Source organism: Papaver somniferum, chromosome 2 (genome assembly GCF_003573695.1).
Source record: "Papaver somniferum cultivar HN1 chromosome 2, ASM357369v1, whole genome shotgun sequence".
NCBI lineage: Eukaryota > Viridiplantae > Streptophyta > Magnoliopsida > Ranunculales > Papaveraceae > Papaver > Papaver somniferum.
In genome coordinates this window covers 6,276,866-6,294,837 of record NC_039359.1, presented here as the reverse complement: position 1 = coordinate 6,294,837, position 17,972 = coordinate 6,276,866, and positions in this window count along the sequence as shown.

Sequence of the window (17,972 nt, the reverse complement as noted above, 5' to 3'; positions counted from 1 at the left end):
ATGTTTAGAGTAATAAACTAGAGAAAGCATGTTCTTTAACTGTGTGGCTTAGAAATATTAGATCGATAGTGATGGTAACCTCACCTATATGTCTGGAAACTCGAACAACTAGGTTCATAGAGGAAAAAAAGTCGCTAGTCGCTCCATGGCATTATTAAACTGTGTGAGAAGCCTGTTGTGGCGTAATAGTACATATATACAGTATGTACGGATGAATTATTAATTATACTCTTAATGAATTCCATACCATTCGTTGGTGTGTATAACTGCAGTACACATTTAATGGAACTTCACCTATCTGAGTTTGGAGTAAGGTCGATTCTAACAGGAACTAAGGCATGTTTCTGCATAAACACATGAAACCAGGAGGTCGTAGGACCGAAAAGTGCCAAACCACTGAACAATAATGATTTATAAACAAAATGTGGTTGTGATATCCTCTACTTTACATAGAAACTTTTGTTCCACCGTATTCTTCTGGTAAACTATGACTTATCATCCTGAAATTGGTTCATAGCCCGAAAGGCACCAATTTTTAATGCACAAAGTTTATGTTGTTTATGACATACAGTATTTATGAATGTATTTTGAAATGCGGGGCATTGTTGGAGTTTATATAGATATGTTTCAAAATACATCGATATAAAATATATTGTACTTATTCAGTTAGTTAAAGTAACCAACTTCAAGTGGTTACGTAGATACTAATTCCAACATGCATATCAAATAGGTAGAATTGGTGAAGAGTTGTGTTGGTTTGCTGACACTAACGTCAACAGACACATACCCATGAAGAGATGGTTTAAATGGTTTCATTCCAGGAAACACATCCATACAAAACATTGCAATTTGATGGTCATGTGTCTGTTCAATCTCTATATATACATGTGGGAATTGACTGCCCAAGAAAGGGAAAAACTCTCTTTTATTCTTAGTATTCTTCTTCTCTACCAATACTGCAGTGTCTTATATTTATGTTTATGGTGCATATACATTGTATTTTGACATAACCTTATTTATTTATTTATTTTCACAAGAATCCAGTATAAGTGAGTGCACTCTTTCCGGATTGAGATCGTTGAATCCCGAAGAATAGACGCCATCAAACCGTTTTCACGGTAGGGGCGAAATTTATTCTTAAGGACAGTGAACATCTTCACGCCTCGATCAGTTTTGCTTGCATTTATAGCATCCATATCCTTAGTTTTCCAACAACTTGAGCATAATTATGTGAAGAGCAAGTCAGGGGGCTAAAAAGAGATGGTCAAAAGATGGTGAAAGAAATTCATCCTATCCACATCAAATTGCTAGTTTCAGATACAAGCTTAATAGTATCAATTGCCTAAAAATTGATGATACTTTATGCTTTATACTTTGAAAAGAAATTGATTGCTAATGACAGAAAAGCTTCTTATTTGTTTTCTGAATATCACAGGATTGGACCAGACTTTGAGCAACTCACAATGCCTACTATTTCTGCGGAAGAGAGTATGCGTTTGGAACGGCCTTTCTCCGAGGACGAAGTAAAAGATGTTATTTTTCACTTTGGCACAAACAAAAGCTTGGGTCCAGATGGCTTTACGATGGAATATTATAAGCATGTGTGGGAGGTAATTAAATCTAATCTTATGAAGGTGATTAATGAGTTTGAGGTTTCTAGCATGCTTGATTGGAGATTGAACTGTACAAACCGTACCATGATTCCAAAATGTATCGGTGATGTATCTTTACACAACTATAGACATAGTTTAATTCGTACTGTCTATAAGATAATCTCCAAAGTTTTAGCTGTAAGAATGAAATTAGTTCTTCCGAATATTATTTCTGATTTTTAGGGGGATTTCATTCATGGAAGGCAAATTCAAGATGGTATTCTTATTGCTTCAGAGCTCATCGATTCCAAGATTCGGCAGCAAGACACGGGTCTGATATGTTAAGTGGATTTTGAGAAAGCGTTCGACAACGTAAATTGGAATTGTGTTGATTTGACTCTTCAAAAATTTGGTTTTGGCTCCAAATAGAGATGTTGGATAAATTGGTGTATTACAACTCCTAGATTTGTTTGTTTCTGTTGAAAGGCGAAGCAACTGAGATCTTTAAAAGTCATAAAGGTATCAGGCAAGGTGAGTGATTTCACTATTCTTGTTCATTTTAGTTGCTAAGATCTTGTCTTTGATGATCAAGAAAGTAGATGAATATGATCTTATTTCTGGTTTTCGAGTAAGTAGTAATGTGTCGGTAATAAATCACCTTCAATTCGCTGATGACTTAATCGTGTTCCTCAAGGATGATCCAAGTCAAATTCAAAATTTGAAGAGTATTATTTTAGGTTTTGAAAGTATATCTGATCTAAAGGTTAACTTCATAAAAAACACAATAGTTGGCTTCAAATGCACAATGAGAGTTGTTTGCTGAGCTTTTTGGATGTTCATTGACTCAATTGCCAATAAACTATCTTGGTATTCCACTTGGCAACAAGTCAAAGTGTAAGTCAGTTTGGAATGAACTTATCGAACGTTTTCATTAAAAATAAGCTAGTTGGAAGAGGACATACTTATCCAAGGGTCCGAGATTGGTTTTGATCCAAAGTGTATTATCAAGCCTATCAGTTTATTACTTATCCATGTTTCAAATTCCATATGAGGTTTCTAAGCAAATTGAAAGAATTAGCCGCAACTTTTTGTGGGGATCTAGTAATTCTTCTCAGAAAAGAAGTTGGATTTCTTGGTCTAAAGTTCTGTTCCAAAATAAAAAAGTTGAAATTAGTGGACAAGGCATTACATGCTAAATGGGTTTGACATTATGGGTTCGAGAGGCATGCTCTGTGGAAAAAAAGACAATAAACCAGAAATTTGGAGGTGCATATGATGCTTTCTTTCCACATATGCATTACATGATAATACTCTTATTTGTCGCAGTTTGTGGAAAGGAATCTTATAAAATCCAGAGACTTTGTAAAATATGGAAACATTTTGACTATAAGGAAATGGGCGAGTATTCATTTTTGGAATGATGAGTGGGCTAGTGAACAGCCGTTGAGACTATCTTTTCTCGAGTTATTTAATCTATCAAGGAGAAAGAATGCCATGGTTAGTGAAATCATATCGTCGGAGGGTGCTTGGAACTTTCAATTTTCGAGAAACTTAAATGAGCAGGAGTTGCAAGAGGTGGATAATATTCTTTAGCTTATTGGTGAGCTATTTGTTTCAGAAAATCAAGATTCAAGTAAATGGAGATATGGTGATAATTTTTCGGTGGCTAGTGCATACTCTTGAGACAAATGGAATGCTAAGCTTTCCTGACAAACAACTTTGGAATTCAAAAGTACCGTTGGAGATATACTTTTTGGACTTTATGCTACAGTGGAACTCCAACACTCGATACATTATTTGCCGCAGGTTTGATTCAAGATCCCAAATGTCTCTTTTGTGGTATGGTGGTGGTCAAATGAGTATTTGTTACTTCATTGCAGATACATGTTTGAGGTACGAACATACTTTTTTAAAAGTTTTGGTATTAATTGGATATTTGCGGGTAACTTTAGGTCTACTCTTTGGAAATGAGGAAATAAGAAGTCAAAGAAATTCAAAAACATGATTTAGGAGAATATGGAGTTCTTCTATTTGCTATCTGGTGGTGCATTTGGAATGAACGCAATGATAAATTGTATAATAATCTAATAAAGTATTCAAACCAAATGATTGCAGATGTAAAATGTTTGTTTTTCAATTGAGGTTTGAACTATGATTTGTTTTCAGGTTTTACTTTATCTAATTTGCTTTATGATTGGGATGTGGTACTGCACACATCCGTGTAACTGTTTGTTGCTTTTGTTGTCACTACTTTGGTGACTCAATTTTTTTTTTTTTTAATTTAATTTTGCCCTTTTTCTAATCAAAAAAATAATATAACAAAATTGTAAAAGAAGATTCACTCTCTCGTCCCAGATCATGTATTTGCACTAGGAGAACAATTGGAAATCTCTTATTTGGTTTGGTTTTTTCATTAGAAAATCAGTCCTTAAACAAGCAAAATAAATATATATGTTTAATCGTTTGTTTAATATATACAATAAGGATTGTTTTTCTCAACTGCTCACAAGCTAATTTTAGGAGCAATTATTTATATTGATCCTTATATTAGTGAAGATTTCTTAAGTCGCTTGCAATGTGTCATTATATTAAAGGAAAATGAAAAATTAGTTACGATTTCTACTGATGGTAAAATTTACGACACTCTCAGAAGTAGAGAACAATGTAAGACACCTAGAAGTCCTGATATATTTTTTCCAGGTTTTTATCAAACTCAATGGGAGATCATAAAAGATAAGTGGTGAACATGAAAGAATCTCTTCAGAAGCATTAAAGTAAATTGATGTTAGTTCATAAAGTCAAGACTCCACTTGTGATATTTAGTTATAGGCCAATTGCTTTATGAAATACATCATACATGCTCATCTCCAAGCTAATGGCATAAGAAGGAATCTTATTTTTAATAAGGTAATCTCACTGCAATCTGCTTATGTATTTGGCACACTCATTTTAAACAATATTTTCCTTGCGTATGAGAACATACATATTTTGAAGATTAAGATGCATGAGGTTAGTTTTCTGGCCCTAAAATTGGACATGTCTTCTAGGCATTTAATATGTCAGAGTGGAGTTTCTTAATGGAGGTGAAAAAGCTGGGGTCTAACAACCACGCCCAATATTTCGTTCGGCAATATGTATAGACTAACTCCAATATAATTCCAAGAGAATCAACTAGACAGTCAGACTCAATCAAAGAAATATATCCAAGAGTTATATCTCAATTTCTCAATACAATATGCAATCGAAAAGATAGAGATCTTAAGCTTGATTGATATGAGAAATAACTTTAATGGTACCAAAGACCAATGTTCAAGTGTCAATCAATTTCAGTCAACAACCAAAGGTTGGATTTACCAATTGATTGAACTACGTACAACCTGTGATATTTCAATTATATAAACAAATATAATGCGGAAAAGAAATAACACAGGCACCAGAAGTTTTATTAACGATGAAACCACGAATGCATAAAAACCCCGGGACCTAGTCCAGATTTGAACACCACACTGTATTAAGCCGCTACAGACACTATCCTACTACAAGTTAACTTCAGATTGGAATGTAGTTGAGCCCTAACCAAGTCTCACACAAATTAAAGTACAGTCGCGTTCCTTACGCCTATGAATCCCAACAGGACTCTACGCACTTGATTCCCTTAGCTGATCTCACCCACAACTAAAAGTTGCTACGACCCAAAGTTGAAGACTTTATAAACAAATTTGTCTCCCACAGAAAAGTCTATTCTGATAGATAAATTCTTATCCCACAGAAATACCTACGAAGTTTTTGTTCTGTCTTTTGATAAATCAAGGTGAACAGGAACCAATTAATAATCTGGTCTTATATTCCCGAAGAACATCCTAGAAATATCAATCACCTCACAATAACTTAACTATATGGTAGTAGAATAAGTTATTTTGGAATCACAAAGAATGAGATGAAGAGCTTTGTGATGACTTTTTATATCTTACCTATCGGAGATAAATCTCGAGCCGCTCTTAGAGAAGATGGTACTCAATACGATATAACAAGTAAGATCAGAAAACGCAACTACAGAGAAAATAGTTGGGTTTTGCTTCAGAATCCAAATGAAGTCTTTAAGTCGTTAACCTATAATGGTTTTAGGAAAAACCTATGTTAAAGGAGAATCGACTCTAGTACGCAACTAGTATCACACACGAGGTGTGGGGATTAGGTTTTCCAGTTGCTTGAGTTCTCCCTTATATAGTCTTCAAATAAGGGTTTGATAACTTTGGAACAAAGAAATCAATATTCACCGTTAGATGAAAACCTGATTTAAGATTCAAGCTAAGTTTTCTTAAAACAAAAGCAATATCTCTCCACCGTTAGATGGTCTTAGCTTGTTACACACAAATGAAATATACCTTCATTTAGGTATGGGTAACCGTTCCTAAACGTGTATATTGATTTGGCTAAACAATAGTTAACTGAAGTTAGCCATATGAAGACTTTTATATTAACCACATTCATCTAACATTTCTAGATCAAATGATAATCAAATGAATATAATTGTGTTATTCATAGAGTTATTCAATTGTTTATATTCTAATATAAGTATACAAGACACAATTTAAGCAAAATCGGATTGCTTCAAGAGGATCAATTCATGAACATTAAGCCACGGTTTGCAAAGATTGCGCTCCTTAATTTATATATGAATTTTTTCATGAGTATGAAATCATATTTAACCGATTTTAGAACTGAATCCAACTTAGTTTGCAAACGGGTAAGCAAACTTAAGTTCCGGACTTTGGTCTTGTCCGACAGTTCGTAAACAGGTATGCATACTTTCGTCCCGGACCTAACTCAGGTAGTACCGTTCGAATACTGGTGCGCATACTTGGTTCTTGGACTTTAACAGTTAAAAATGTTCGCACACTGGTATGCAAACTTGGTTTCCGGTCCTGAATCATACCACAACAGTTTGTATATTGGTATGCATACTGTGCTATATCCAAACAATGGTTAATTGTTCTAAACTCCCATTTCAATCATTGACACATCCTTAGAAGACGAAAATATCTTTCTCACACAAACTATCAGCTTATAAGTAAAGTGATCAAATGATGAATACGAAACATTCTGAGTCTAATCAAATGACTGTCTCACACAAATCATGTAAGATGTTTCAAGGTGATTTTCACATGATCATCTTTTGACACATTATTTAGTTTCCAACAAATAAATTGTTTCCAATTAAACTCGTCAATAATAATGATGAATGTATCTAAAGCAAAAATCTTCCAACACGTATTTCGAGAAAGATATAAGCGAGTTAAACTCATCTCAAAATCAAATGTGTATAATGTAAAAGTATATATAGCTATACGACGTAGTCTCAATAGGAGATAGAATAGAATAGACTTCTAAGTGATAGATAACTTTTAGTCTCCACATACCTTTTGTCGATGAAGTTCCTCCAAGCTCTCCTCAGTAGATCTTCGTCTTCAATTGATGCACGCCGTGAAGTCTAAAGCTCAACTACACATTTTATCCTAGTCCAAGACATAGCTATACGTAGACTAGAAATTAAGTCTTATAGTTTTGATCACCTAAACTTGACAAACAAGCTTGAGATAGCAACGCTTGCGAGTTCTACCGAGCAGTGGTCTAAAAATCTCCCCCTTTGTCAATTTTAGTGACAAAACTATTGATACAAATGGATTACAAAATAAATAAACTTTGTAGCTTCCCATCCAACATGCTTGATTTACTTGGTTCTTCAACATTCCTTGAATTTTTTGTCACTCCACGTAATCCGGTGATTTTGAACGTGTTCAACTCAGTATGAATATTGTTGAAGATCCGTAGCTATAACAATATGAAAACAGTTGTTCTCAAATATTGTTATACAATATCATAGTATTATCACACAATATCAAAGTTCAGTTGTATCACAACTTTGACAATAATACTATGGTGATATGTATCACCCTCCCTTAGTCAATACTTCATCTGACAATGAAAACCACTCCCCCTTATATAATGATCTGTAAACCATATGTATGTAGTGTGAACTACAAAATAATTCTCCCTTTCTTTGTCGATATAAATTGGCAAAGGTACGAAAACTAGTGGGATCATAATGAAATTCTCATAGAGACACTTCACGACTAAAAGAGAACATATCAACTTTGTTTCGATGATTTCACATCGTTGAAACTTAGTGTATTCATAAAGGAGTTTATAAAGATACAAGAAAACTTATAAAATATTCCACAGCCGCACTCCCCACAAAGATTTGGCAATTAAGCCCAAGTTCAATTAAGAACTCTCCCCCATAAAATGTCATCCCGAAAGAACAACAAGAGCGACCTTACTTTTACGAGAAAATAAGGATTTATTTGGACATTAACAAATCACATGAAACATGAATTTGTATCCAGAAAACTCATATAAATTAACCACAAGAGAACCTTAATGATAATTTATTTGGAAATTCTCAACATAAGAAAACTTACGGAGCCATACAGTACTTTCACATAGAAGTGGATCAGGGAAAGATCAATACTACGGAATATTCAAAAGTTCATTCTATATTTCATCAATATTTGCATAAAGACATAATAGACTTAACTTTTGACATATATGAGATAATCATAGTTCATGGACGTAAACACACATATCCCATAACATATTTTTTCAATATATATAACCAATAAAGATTAATACTGCAAAATCATCTTCCAAAAACATTGCAAGATGAAAATCCGTTGGCAATAGCTATGTGTAATCACAACATATGTTATTCCAAACCCTAGTCATCCTTCTCAAACACATAGGAATAAATTCTCATAAGAAGTTTCCTAGACAATAAAACGAAGGGACAAACAAACTTGTAAAGAACATACAAGATGATTTTCCCTTAGAAGGTAGAATCAATCTTTTTCGCATGGATTTACACCAAGAATGGCTACCAAAGGTGTATAAAAATAGTTTCTTAACAAAGAAGAGAATACAAAGTCATTAACAACCATGCACCGTAGTTCACATAAGAGGATTGTGAACATTCAAGAATCCCAGAGTAATGTGTACTACTGCCCATTCTTGAACTTTCTTATTTTTGATTCACCAACAACATTCTTACAAAAGCTACAAATGATCTTATAATATAATTACTCCGACAATCCAAGTGCTCAAGTCCAAGACAAGTGGTACAAGTGAGATGAAACGGAGCAAAACACTCAAAAAAGAAACGGAACAAAGACTAATCTTAACTCTTCCAAATTCAGGACTTCACATCACCATTTATAATATAATACAAAGAGGAAAATAATGCAAAAATAATGAGGTCATTCCGAGTTCGTACGAAGAAGTTACGGCCAAAACAAGCTTTTTATCGAATACCGAAGACAGGAAAAGTTTGCAAACCAGTATGCAAACGGGATTTCGTGACCTGGAGCTGTTTTCAAACCACTATGCGAACTGAAGTCCCCATATTTTAATTGTAAATGATGGTATGCAAACATGGTATGTGTACCATGAAGGCCAAACATCCCGAACTACTATTTTCGAACCTAAACATGTAAGAACTTTAAATACAAATCAAGTTAGGCAGACATGAATGATACACAAGGTACATGGATCATGATAATCACTTTAAGTAAATAATAAAATCACAAATATTGCTAAAGTTTATAGACATACCTTATTAGAAAAATCCAATCGAACTCTACAGTCTTACCAAAGATTCAAAATCATATCTAACATAATATGTGCGCCCCAATTCTCGTGCTTCCCTCATCGTATATATAGCAGACATTATTTGGTGCGGATGTAATTACAACACAATCAAGTTGTGTTGTGGTTAACAATGTCTTGCTCACCACAAGTGACTGAAAAAGACCTTTCCGCAACTATGGATTTTGTTAGAGCACTGCTCGGTCGAACTCGCAAGAGTTGCTATCTCAAGCTTGTTATGAAGTTTAGTTTCCAAAACTATTAGTCTTGATTTCTAGTCTACTTATAGCTAAGTCTCGGATTAGGATAGAAAGTGAAGTTGAGCATTAGACTTCACGGCGTTCATCGATAGAAGACGAAGAACTACTAAGGGGAGCTTGTGGAACTTCATCAACAAAAGGTATGTGGATAATTGAACTCATCTATCACTCAAAAGTCGATCTACTCTATCTCCTGTTTGAGACAAAAGTCGTATAGCTATAGAGACTTCGATTATGCACATTTGATATTTCGTGTTGAGTTTAACTCGCTTACATATTTCTTAAAAATATGTGTTGGTAAGCGTTCGCTTTAACCAAGTTTATCTTATATTCTTGACGGAAGTCATAAGATGATCATGTTAAAATCTCCTGGTAACATCTTACATGATTTGCATGAGACGGTCATTTGATGTAGTCTCGAAATATTTCATATTGATCATTCGATCACTTGAAAATTTATTTGAAGCTAATAGTTTGTGTGAGACAAGTATTCCCGTCTTCCAAGAATGTTTCAGTGGTTGAAGTGAGAGTTTAGAACAATCGGATTTAAGCATAGTATGTGTACTTGCATATATGTAATCCATGTCCGGGAACCATGGTATGCATACCCGTATGCGTACTTGTTGGTTTTGAGAAAGTATGGGAACCTGGTATGCAAACCGGTACGCATACTAGCGTAAGGTTCAGGTCCGAAAATTTATGCTGAGTTTGGATGGTATGCGTACCAGTTCGCGTTCTTGCGAAACCCAAACTTAGTACGGCCATTTAGGTATGCATACTCGTACGCATACTTAAGTGGATAATGTTCTAAAATCGGTTTGTTCATGAACTAATACATTTACATAATAAGGATTGCAATCTTTTGCAAACCATGGCTATAATGTTCATGACTTGATTCGAGTGAATAAAAATCGATTTTGCTTCAATTATGTCTTGTAAACTTCTATGAGAAGATAAACAATTAAACAACTCTAGAACTAGTTTCATTTGAGTCATTTGAACTAGTTATGGTTAAGATAATTAAGGTTGATATGAAAGTGTTCATATGGCTAACTTCGGTTAACTATTGTTGAGCCAACAAGGTGTACACATTTAGGTACGGTTACTCATATCTAAATGAAGGTACATTTCATTTGTGTGTAACAAGCTAAGTTCGATCTAATGGTTGAAAGATATTAGCTTGAGTCTAATCAGATTTTCATCTAACGGTGAATATTGAATGCTTTATTACCAAGGTAACTTTGATTGGAAACCCTGATTTGAAGATTATATAAAGGACAACTCTAGCAACTGTGAAACCTAATCCCCACACCTCCTGTGTGATACTAGTTGCGACTAAAGTCGATTCTCCTATAACCTTAGGTTTTTCACGTAACCCTGTAGGTTAAAGACTTGAAGACTTCCTTAGGATTGTGAAGCCAAACCCAACTATTTTCTCTGTAGTTGCGTGATCTGATCTTGATGTTTCTATCGTATTGAGTACTATCTTCTCTAATATTGGATCGAGATTTAATCCCCGATAGGCAAGATAAAAAGTAGTCACAAACATCTTCGTCTCATCATTTGTGATTCCACAATATCTTGTTTCGCTACCATACGATTAAGATTATTGTGAGGTGATTGATATTTCTAGGATGTTCTTCGGGAGACGGAACAAAACTCATAGGTTTATCTGTGGGAGACAGATTTATCTATACAATAGACTTTTCTATGTGAGACCGATTTTTTTATCAATTCTTCGACTTTGGGTCGTAACAACTCTTAGATATGGGTGAGATCAGCTAAGGGAATCAAGTGCGTAGAGTCCTGCTGGGATTCAGAGACGTAAGAAGCGCAACTATACGTTGATCAGTGTGAGATTGGGTAGGGATCAACTACATTCTAGTCCGAAGTTAACTTGGAGTAGGCTAGTGTCTATAGCGGCTTAATACAATGTGATGTTTAAATCCGGACTAGGTACCGGGGTTTTTCTACATTTTCGGTTTCCTCGTTAACAAAATTTATGGTGTCTGTGTTATTTCTTTTCCGCATTATATTTTTTTATATAATGGAAATATCACAGGTTGTGCGTAGTTCAATCAATTATAGAATCCAACCTTTGGTTGTTGATTATATTGATTGACACTTGAACATTGGTCTTTGGTACCGTTCAAGTTATTTCACATAATAACCAGGCTCACGGATTTCTATCTGTTTGATTTGCTGATTACATTGTAAAACAGAGATACAAACTCTTGGATATATTTCCATTGATTGAGTCTGACTATCTAGTTGATTCTCTTGGAATTATATTGGAGTTGTCCATACAGATTGCTAAGCGAAATATTGGGTGTGGTTGTTAGACCCCCGCTTTTTCAGATTTTTCACCATTTATAGTTTTTGGCTTATTTTGTTTCACTTTTGGATTATCATGAAAGAGATCGCTTTTAGAACCTTTCACATCCAAATCCATATTTCCAAAGAACTTTTTAAGTTCCAACATCATCGATACTGCATTCTCCATAATCATGGAATTTTCTGGTAGATCATTCCTTTTCACACTCAAAGCATCATTGATTTTTTTTGGTATCCACTTCTGAGTGCGTTTAGGAACAACCGAAACCTTCTTCCCATTACTCTCTTCTAGAATTCTCGGAGGAGAATTGGATTGACTATTCTTTTGCAAGTTAGTCTTTCTCCAATTGGGAGCATCGGATCTTGTCTTCGCCTTTACAAAGTTATCATTTTGATAATGAAAAGACTTCATGCCACATTTTAGGCAAATCTAGGTATATCGCAGTACTGATTCCTTTGCATAAAGGTTGGATAGTTACAACCTGTAATGTTAAGGGGATTAGCCTTAACATATAACCTTGGTTTTCACAAATTCTTGTGATGCCCAAACAAATATATTATTTGTTTATATTCTTATAGAAGTATACAAGACACAATTGAAGCAAAATCGATTTTGATTCACTTGAATCAATTCACGAACATTATAACCATGGTTTTCAAAAAACTGCATTCCTTAATATATAAATATATTAGTTCATGAACAAACCGACTTTTTAGAACTTAACCCACTCAAGTATGCAAACGGGTACGCATACTTAAGTGGCCGAACATAGTTTGGGACTTGAACTTTATGTCGATATGCATACGAGTATGCATACTAAGTTCCCGGACTTTCAACTAACTAACCAGTACGCTTACGGGTATGCATACTATGGTTCCCGGACTTTGAATAACTTGCAACTGTTAGCATACAAGTACGCATACTGTGTTATATTCAATCAATGGTTAATCGTTTTAAACTCCATATTAATCATTGAAACATTCTTGGAAGACCGGAATAGCTGTCTCACACAAACAATTAGCTTCAAAGCAATTTTCAAGTGATCGATAGATCAATACGAAACATTCCGAGTCTACATCAAATGACTGTCTCACACAAATCATGTAAGATGTTACCAGAAAATTTTCACATGATCATCTTTTGATTTTCATCAAGAATAAAGATGAAGTTGGTTAAAGCGAAAGTTTACCAACACATATTTCGAGAAATATGTAAGCGAGTTAAACTCAGCTCGAAATATCGAATGTGTATACTATAAAGTCTATATAGCTATACGACTTTTGTCTCAATAAGAGATAGAATAAAAATAGACTTCTGAGTGATAGATGAGTTCAAGTCTCCACATACCTTTTGTTGATGAAGTTCCAAAATCTCCCCTTAGTAGTTCTTCATCTTCAATCGATGAACGTCGTGAAGTCTAATGCTCAACTACACATTCTATCCTAGTCGGAGACATAACTTTAAGTAGATTATAAATCAAGACTTATAGTTTTGGCAACTAAACTTGATAACAAGCTTGAGATAGCAACGCTTGCGAGTTCGACCGAGCAGTGCTCTAACACCTTCATTTAGATATGGATAACCGTACCCAAACGTGTATATTGAGTTGGCTCAACAATAGTAAACCGAAGTTAGCCATATGAACACTTTTGTATTAAGCATATTCATCTAACACTTCTAGATCAAATGATAATCAAATGAATCTAATTGTGTTACTCATATAGTTGTTCAATTTTTTATATTCTCATATAAGTATACAAGACACAATTGAAACAAAATCAGATTGATTCAAGAGAATCAATTCATGAACATTAAGCCACGGTTTGCAAAGATTGCATTCCTTGATTTATATATGTATTTGTTCATGCGTATGAAATCATAATTAACCGATTTTAGAACTTAAACTAACTTAGTTTGCAAACGGGTGCCCAAACTTAAGTTCCGAACTTTGGTGTTGTCCGACAGTTCGCAAACCGGTATGTATATTGTCGTCCCGGACCTAACTCAGGTAGAACCGTTCGCATACTGGTATGCATACTTGGTTCCCGTAATATTTCAGTTAAAACCGTTCGCATACTGGTATGCAAACTTGGTTTCCGGTCCTGAATCATACCATAACAGTTTGCATACTGTCTCACACAAACTATTAGCTTATAAGTAATTTTCAAGTGATCGATTGATCAATATGAAACATTCCGAGTCTATATCAAATGACTGTCTCATACAATTTTCACATGATCATCTTTTGACTCATTATTTAGTATCCAACAAATAATTTTTTTCCAACTAAACTCATTATTTAGAATAATGATGAATGAACTAAAGAAAAAAGCTTCCAACACATATTTCGAGAAAGATATAAACGAGTTAAACTCAGCTCGAAATCAAATGTGCATAATGTAAAAGTCCATATAGCTATACGACTTAGTGTCAATATGAGATAGAATAGAATAGACACTGAGTGATAGATAAGTTTTAGTCTCCACATACCTTTTGTTGATGAAGTTCCTCTAAGCTCTCCTCAGTAGATCTTCGTCTTCAATCGATAAACATCGTGAAGCCTAAAGCTCAACTACACATTTTATCCTAGTCCGAGATAGCTATAAGTAGAATAAAAATCAAGACTTATAGTTTTGATCACCTAAACTTGACAAACAATCTTAAGATAGCAATGCTTGCGAGTTCGACCGAGCAGTGCTCTAACATGAGGTTATGAAGAAAATGAATTTTTTTTCGATAAATGGGCTTCTCTTATACTTCACCATATCTCTGCAACAGAAACTTCAGTTCTTGTTAATGGTTTACCTTGTGAATCTTTCCATCCCTCAAGTGAAATTAGGCAAGTGCCATCTCTCATTACTTTTTTATCATTTCAAGAGCTATGGTTATTAAAGATGCAATAAAGAATATAAATGGTATCAAAATTGCTAAAAGAGTACCACAAATTAGTAACTAGTCATATGTTTTTTGTTGGTGGTTGTTTAATCTTTGTTAAGGTTGATTTAGATAGCATCATGCCTCTGTAGAGTATCCTTTGGGATTTCTATGCATCTTCTGGAAAACTGTTAAATTATCAGAAAGCCAATATACTTAGACGGAATTTGAATGGTTCTGCCTGTAATGACATAACTATAAATGTTACAAGTTAAGAAAATGGATTCAAACTAGAAATATATTAGTGTGCCACTATTCTTAAGAATGAGTTACAAGATTTTTTTTAATTATCTTATTGATAATATGCAGAGAAGAATTCAGTCTCAGGCTAGAAGGTATACTATGGTTAACACTGTGCTTAATACTATTCCATTTCATTAAATGGGTTTTAAGCTCCCAGAGGAAAATATAAGAAGTTAAAGCTTATTCAGCTAAGATTTTGGTGGGATAAACCTACAAAGAATGAAAACTTTTTTACTTCTTGGAATAACATGTGTAGGTCTATATCAGGTGGTGGCTTGAATTTTAAAGATCTTAGGTTCTTCAACCATGCTTTGCTGGATAATTCTTCTTGGAGTCTTTGTACAACTCAAAATATTATGGGTCAGTTATCTTGAGGAACAGTACTTCAAAACGTTATCTCCTATTGGTGGTGTTGGAAGAGCACTAACAATGAATCCGAGTTCATAAAACAACATAGTTTTTGGTAATTAGGAAACTGTAAGCATGTCATAACCTGGAAATATTAATGGTTGTCTAACCAAGATGCTCCTATTATACCATCATTTACTGCAAGTAGACTTTATATCTACTCTTATGTGTCAAAAATTATTGATAAAGTAAAGAAAAGATGGAAAAAAAATATTATTCCACATCTCTTTGATGACAATATTGCTTAAGCTATTATGAATACGAGGATTCTTATCAAAAGTAGTGATAAACTAATTTTTAGACTCAGACAAAAAATGGTTATTTCTCAGTTAAATTTGCTTACTATACGACTTTTTACAATTTGAAGTTTCATCAGGGTGAAGATCTGCAGATGTATACTTCCTAAGATCTGCAGATGTATACTTCCTACAATATTTGGAAAGGATTGGGTTTATTAATGTTAGAATGTGGGAATCCAATTCAAAACCAATTGGAAATGACTGGAGTGGCCCTAATGATTATAAACCGCAGGATCTTAGATAACCCAGACAATGTGGGACTAATAATCTCAACACGCCCACTCACATGTAGCCTTGTTGGGTCTAACACGTGGATAATAAATCGGGTGACATGGAGTAAAAGAGCGGTCAAATGACTCGTCGCAAGTAGCCTGCTCTGATACCATGTTAAAGTCTGCAGGTATCCAACTCAAAACCAATTTGCAATGAGTGGATAGGCCCTGAGGATTATAAACCGCAGGATCTTAGATAACCTAGACAATGTGAAACTATTAATCTTTAAAAATTAATACTATTCCTAGGATACATATTTTCATTTCAAAGTGTGTAAAGGATATTTACCTTCCAAACATAACTTGAGCAGGATTTTTTTCAGGAAAAAGTAAGTTGTAACAAATACAAATATAACATTGTGTTTGTTTTCCACATCATGTTAGAATGTTCATTTGATAAAGTGACATGGTTCAGTGTGGCAGGTTATAGATTTGATCAAGTTCATTGCCATTATTTGGAGGATGGGAATGAGATTCTTAGTTGGTTTGACTCGACGAGAAAACTATTACTAATTAGATGGTAGTTAATATCATGTTTTTTTTAGAAGGAGAGATGTTTCATGATATCTAATAACAAATATGCTACTCGACAACAAACCATTAAAGTAATATATGATTTTCTTAGAAGATTTGATAGTGTGTCCAATTATACTAATCTTTCCTCTCTTGTTGTACTAAAATAGGTTCAGCCTGATGCAAATCACTTAAAAATATATTGTGATGTTACTATGCCAGAACTAAAAATGTTGGATATGGACTAGTAATCCACAATTTTGCAAGAAACCATATGGGATTGTTGTCCATACGCTTTAGTGGAGCATTAGCTTCTAAATATTTGGAGTATTATGTTAACTCTGGAAACTGGTTATCAAAGCTTGATAAAAGATATCCAAGGTGAAGAATGAATTGTTCCACGTGATTTGAGAGGATCATTGAAGATATTAGATACTTTTTTAGTGTTTTTTAATAGTTGGAGTTCGGTGCTCACAAATAGGCTTGCTATGTGAAGATGGGTTAGCTAAATATGCTCATAAGCAGAGCACTTCTGATAGTTGTTTAGGTAATTATCCTATTAATCTAACAAATGTTATGATGTCAGGCATTCCTGAATTAATTCATCAATGATCCTACACAAATATTGAAAAAAATGGTGTAAAAACCATCCCTCTCACTTGAAAAAAAATGATGTAAACTACCCATCTCTAGAAATTAAAACATCGTTCATTTTTGGGTGGACGTCTCAACTTAATGTGAGTAGTCGGTTTTTACACGGTTTTGTTTTCTGAGGTTTGTTAAGATTTATTCATTTATTTAATCAAGAGTAAATTTGTTAATTAACTCTGATTAATACAATAATATTTTCCTTGATAGTCCAATGTAGGATATCATTAGGCAGGGTCTCATAATACTCAAGATTTACTTCACTGATTCTAGCTTTCTTAGCCAATGAATCAGCTACTCCATTCTTTAGTATGTTAACAGACCGATGTGCTCAAAATTCATGATCTTTTGATAAAAACTTAATATCAAGGAAAATTCGCTGATTTTTCCAATGAACATAACTAGTTTGTTCAATAATAGACTTTATTTAGACTTTACTATCTGACTAAAAAAAAGCTCTGGCATAACCCCTTTATAGTGCCCATCTCTTAACTTTCCTCATGGATAAACACTCCATATGCTCCACTTCATAATCTGCAATCATTCCTCCATCAAAATGCTCCCCTTTTACAATTATCTGTAAAAGCTCTTGTTAGAGCATCGCTCAGTCAAACTCACAAATTTTGGTATGTCAAGCTTGTTATGAAATTAGATGATCAAAAATACATTCTGATTTATAGTTTATTATAGTCATCCTCGGACTTGGAATAGAGCATGGTAGTTGAATATCAGAATCCACCAGTCAACCTTGAAGAATGAAGACTGAA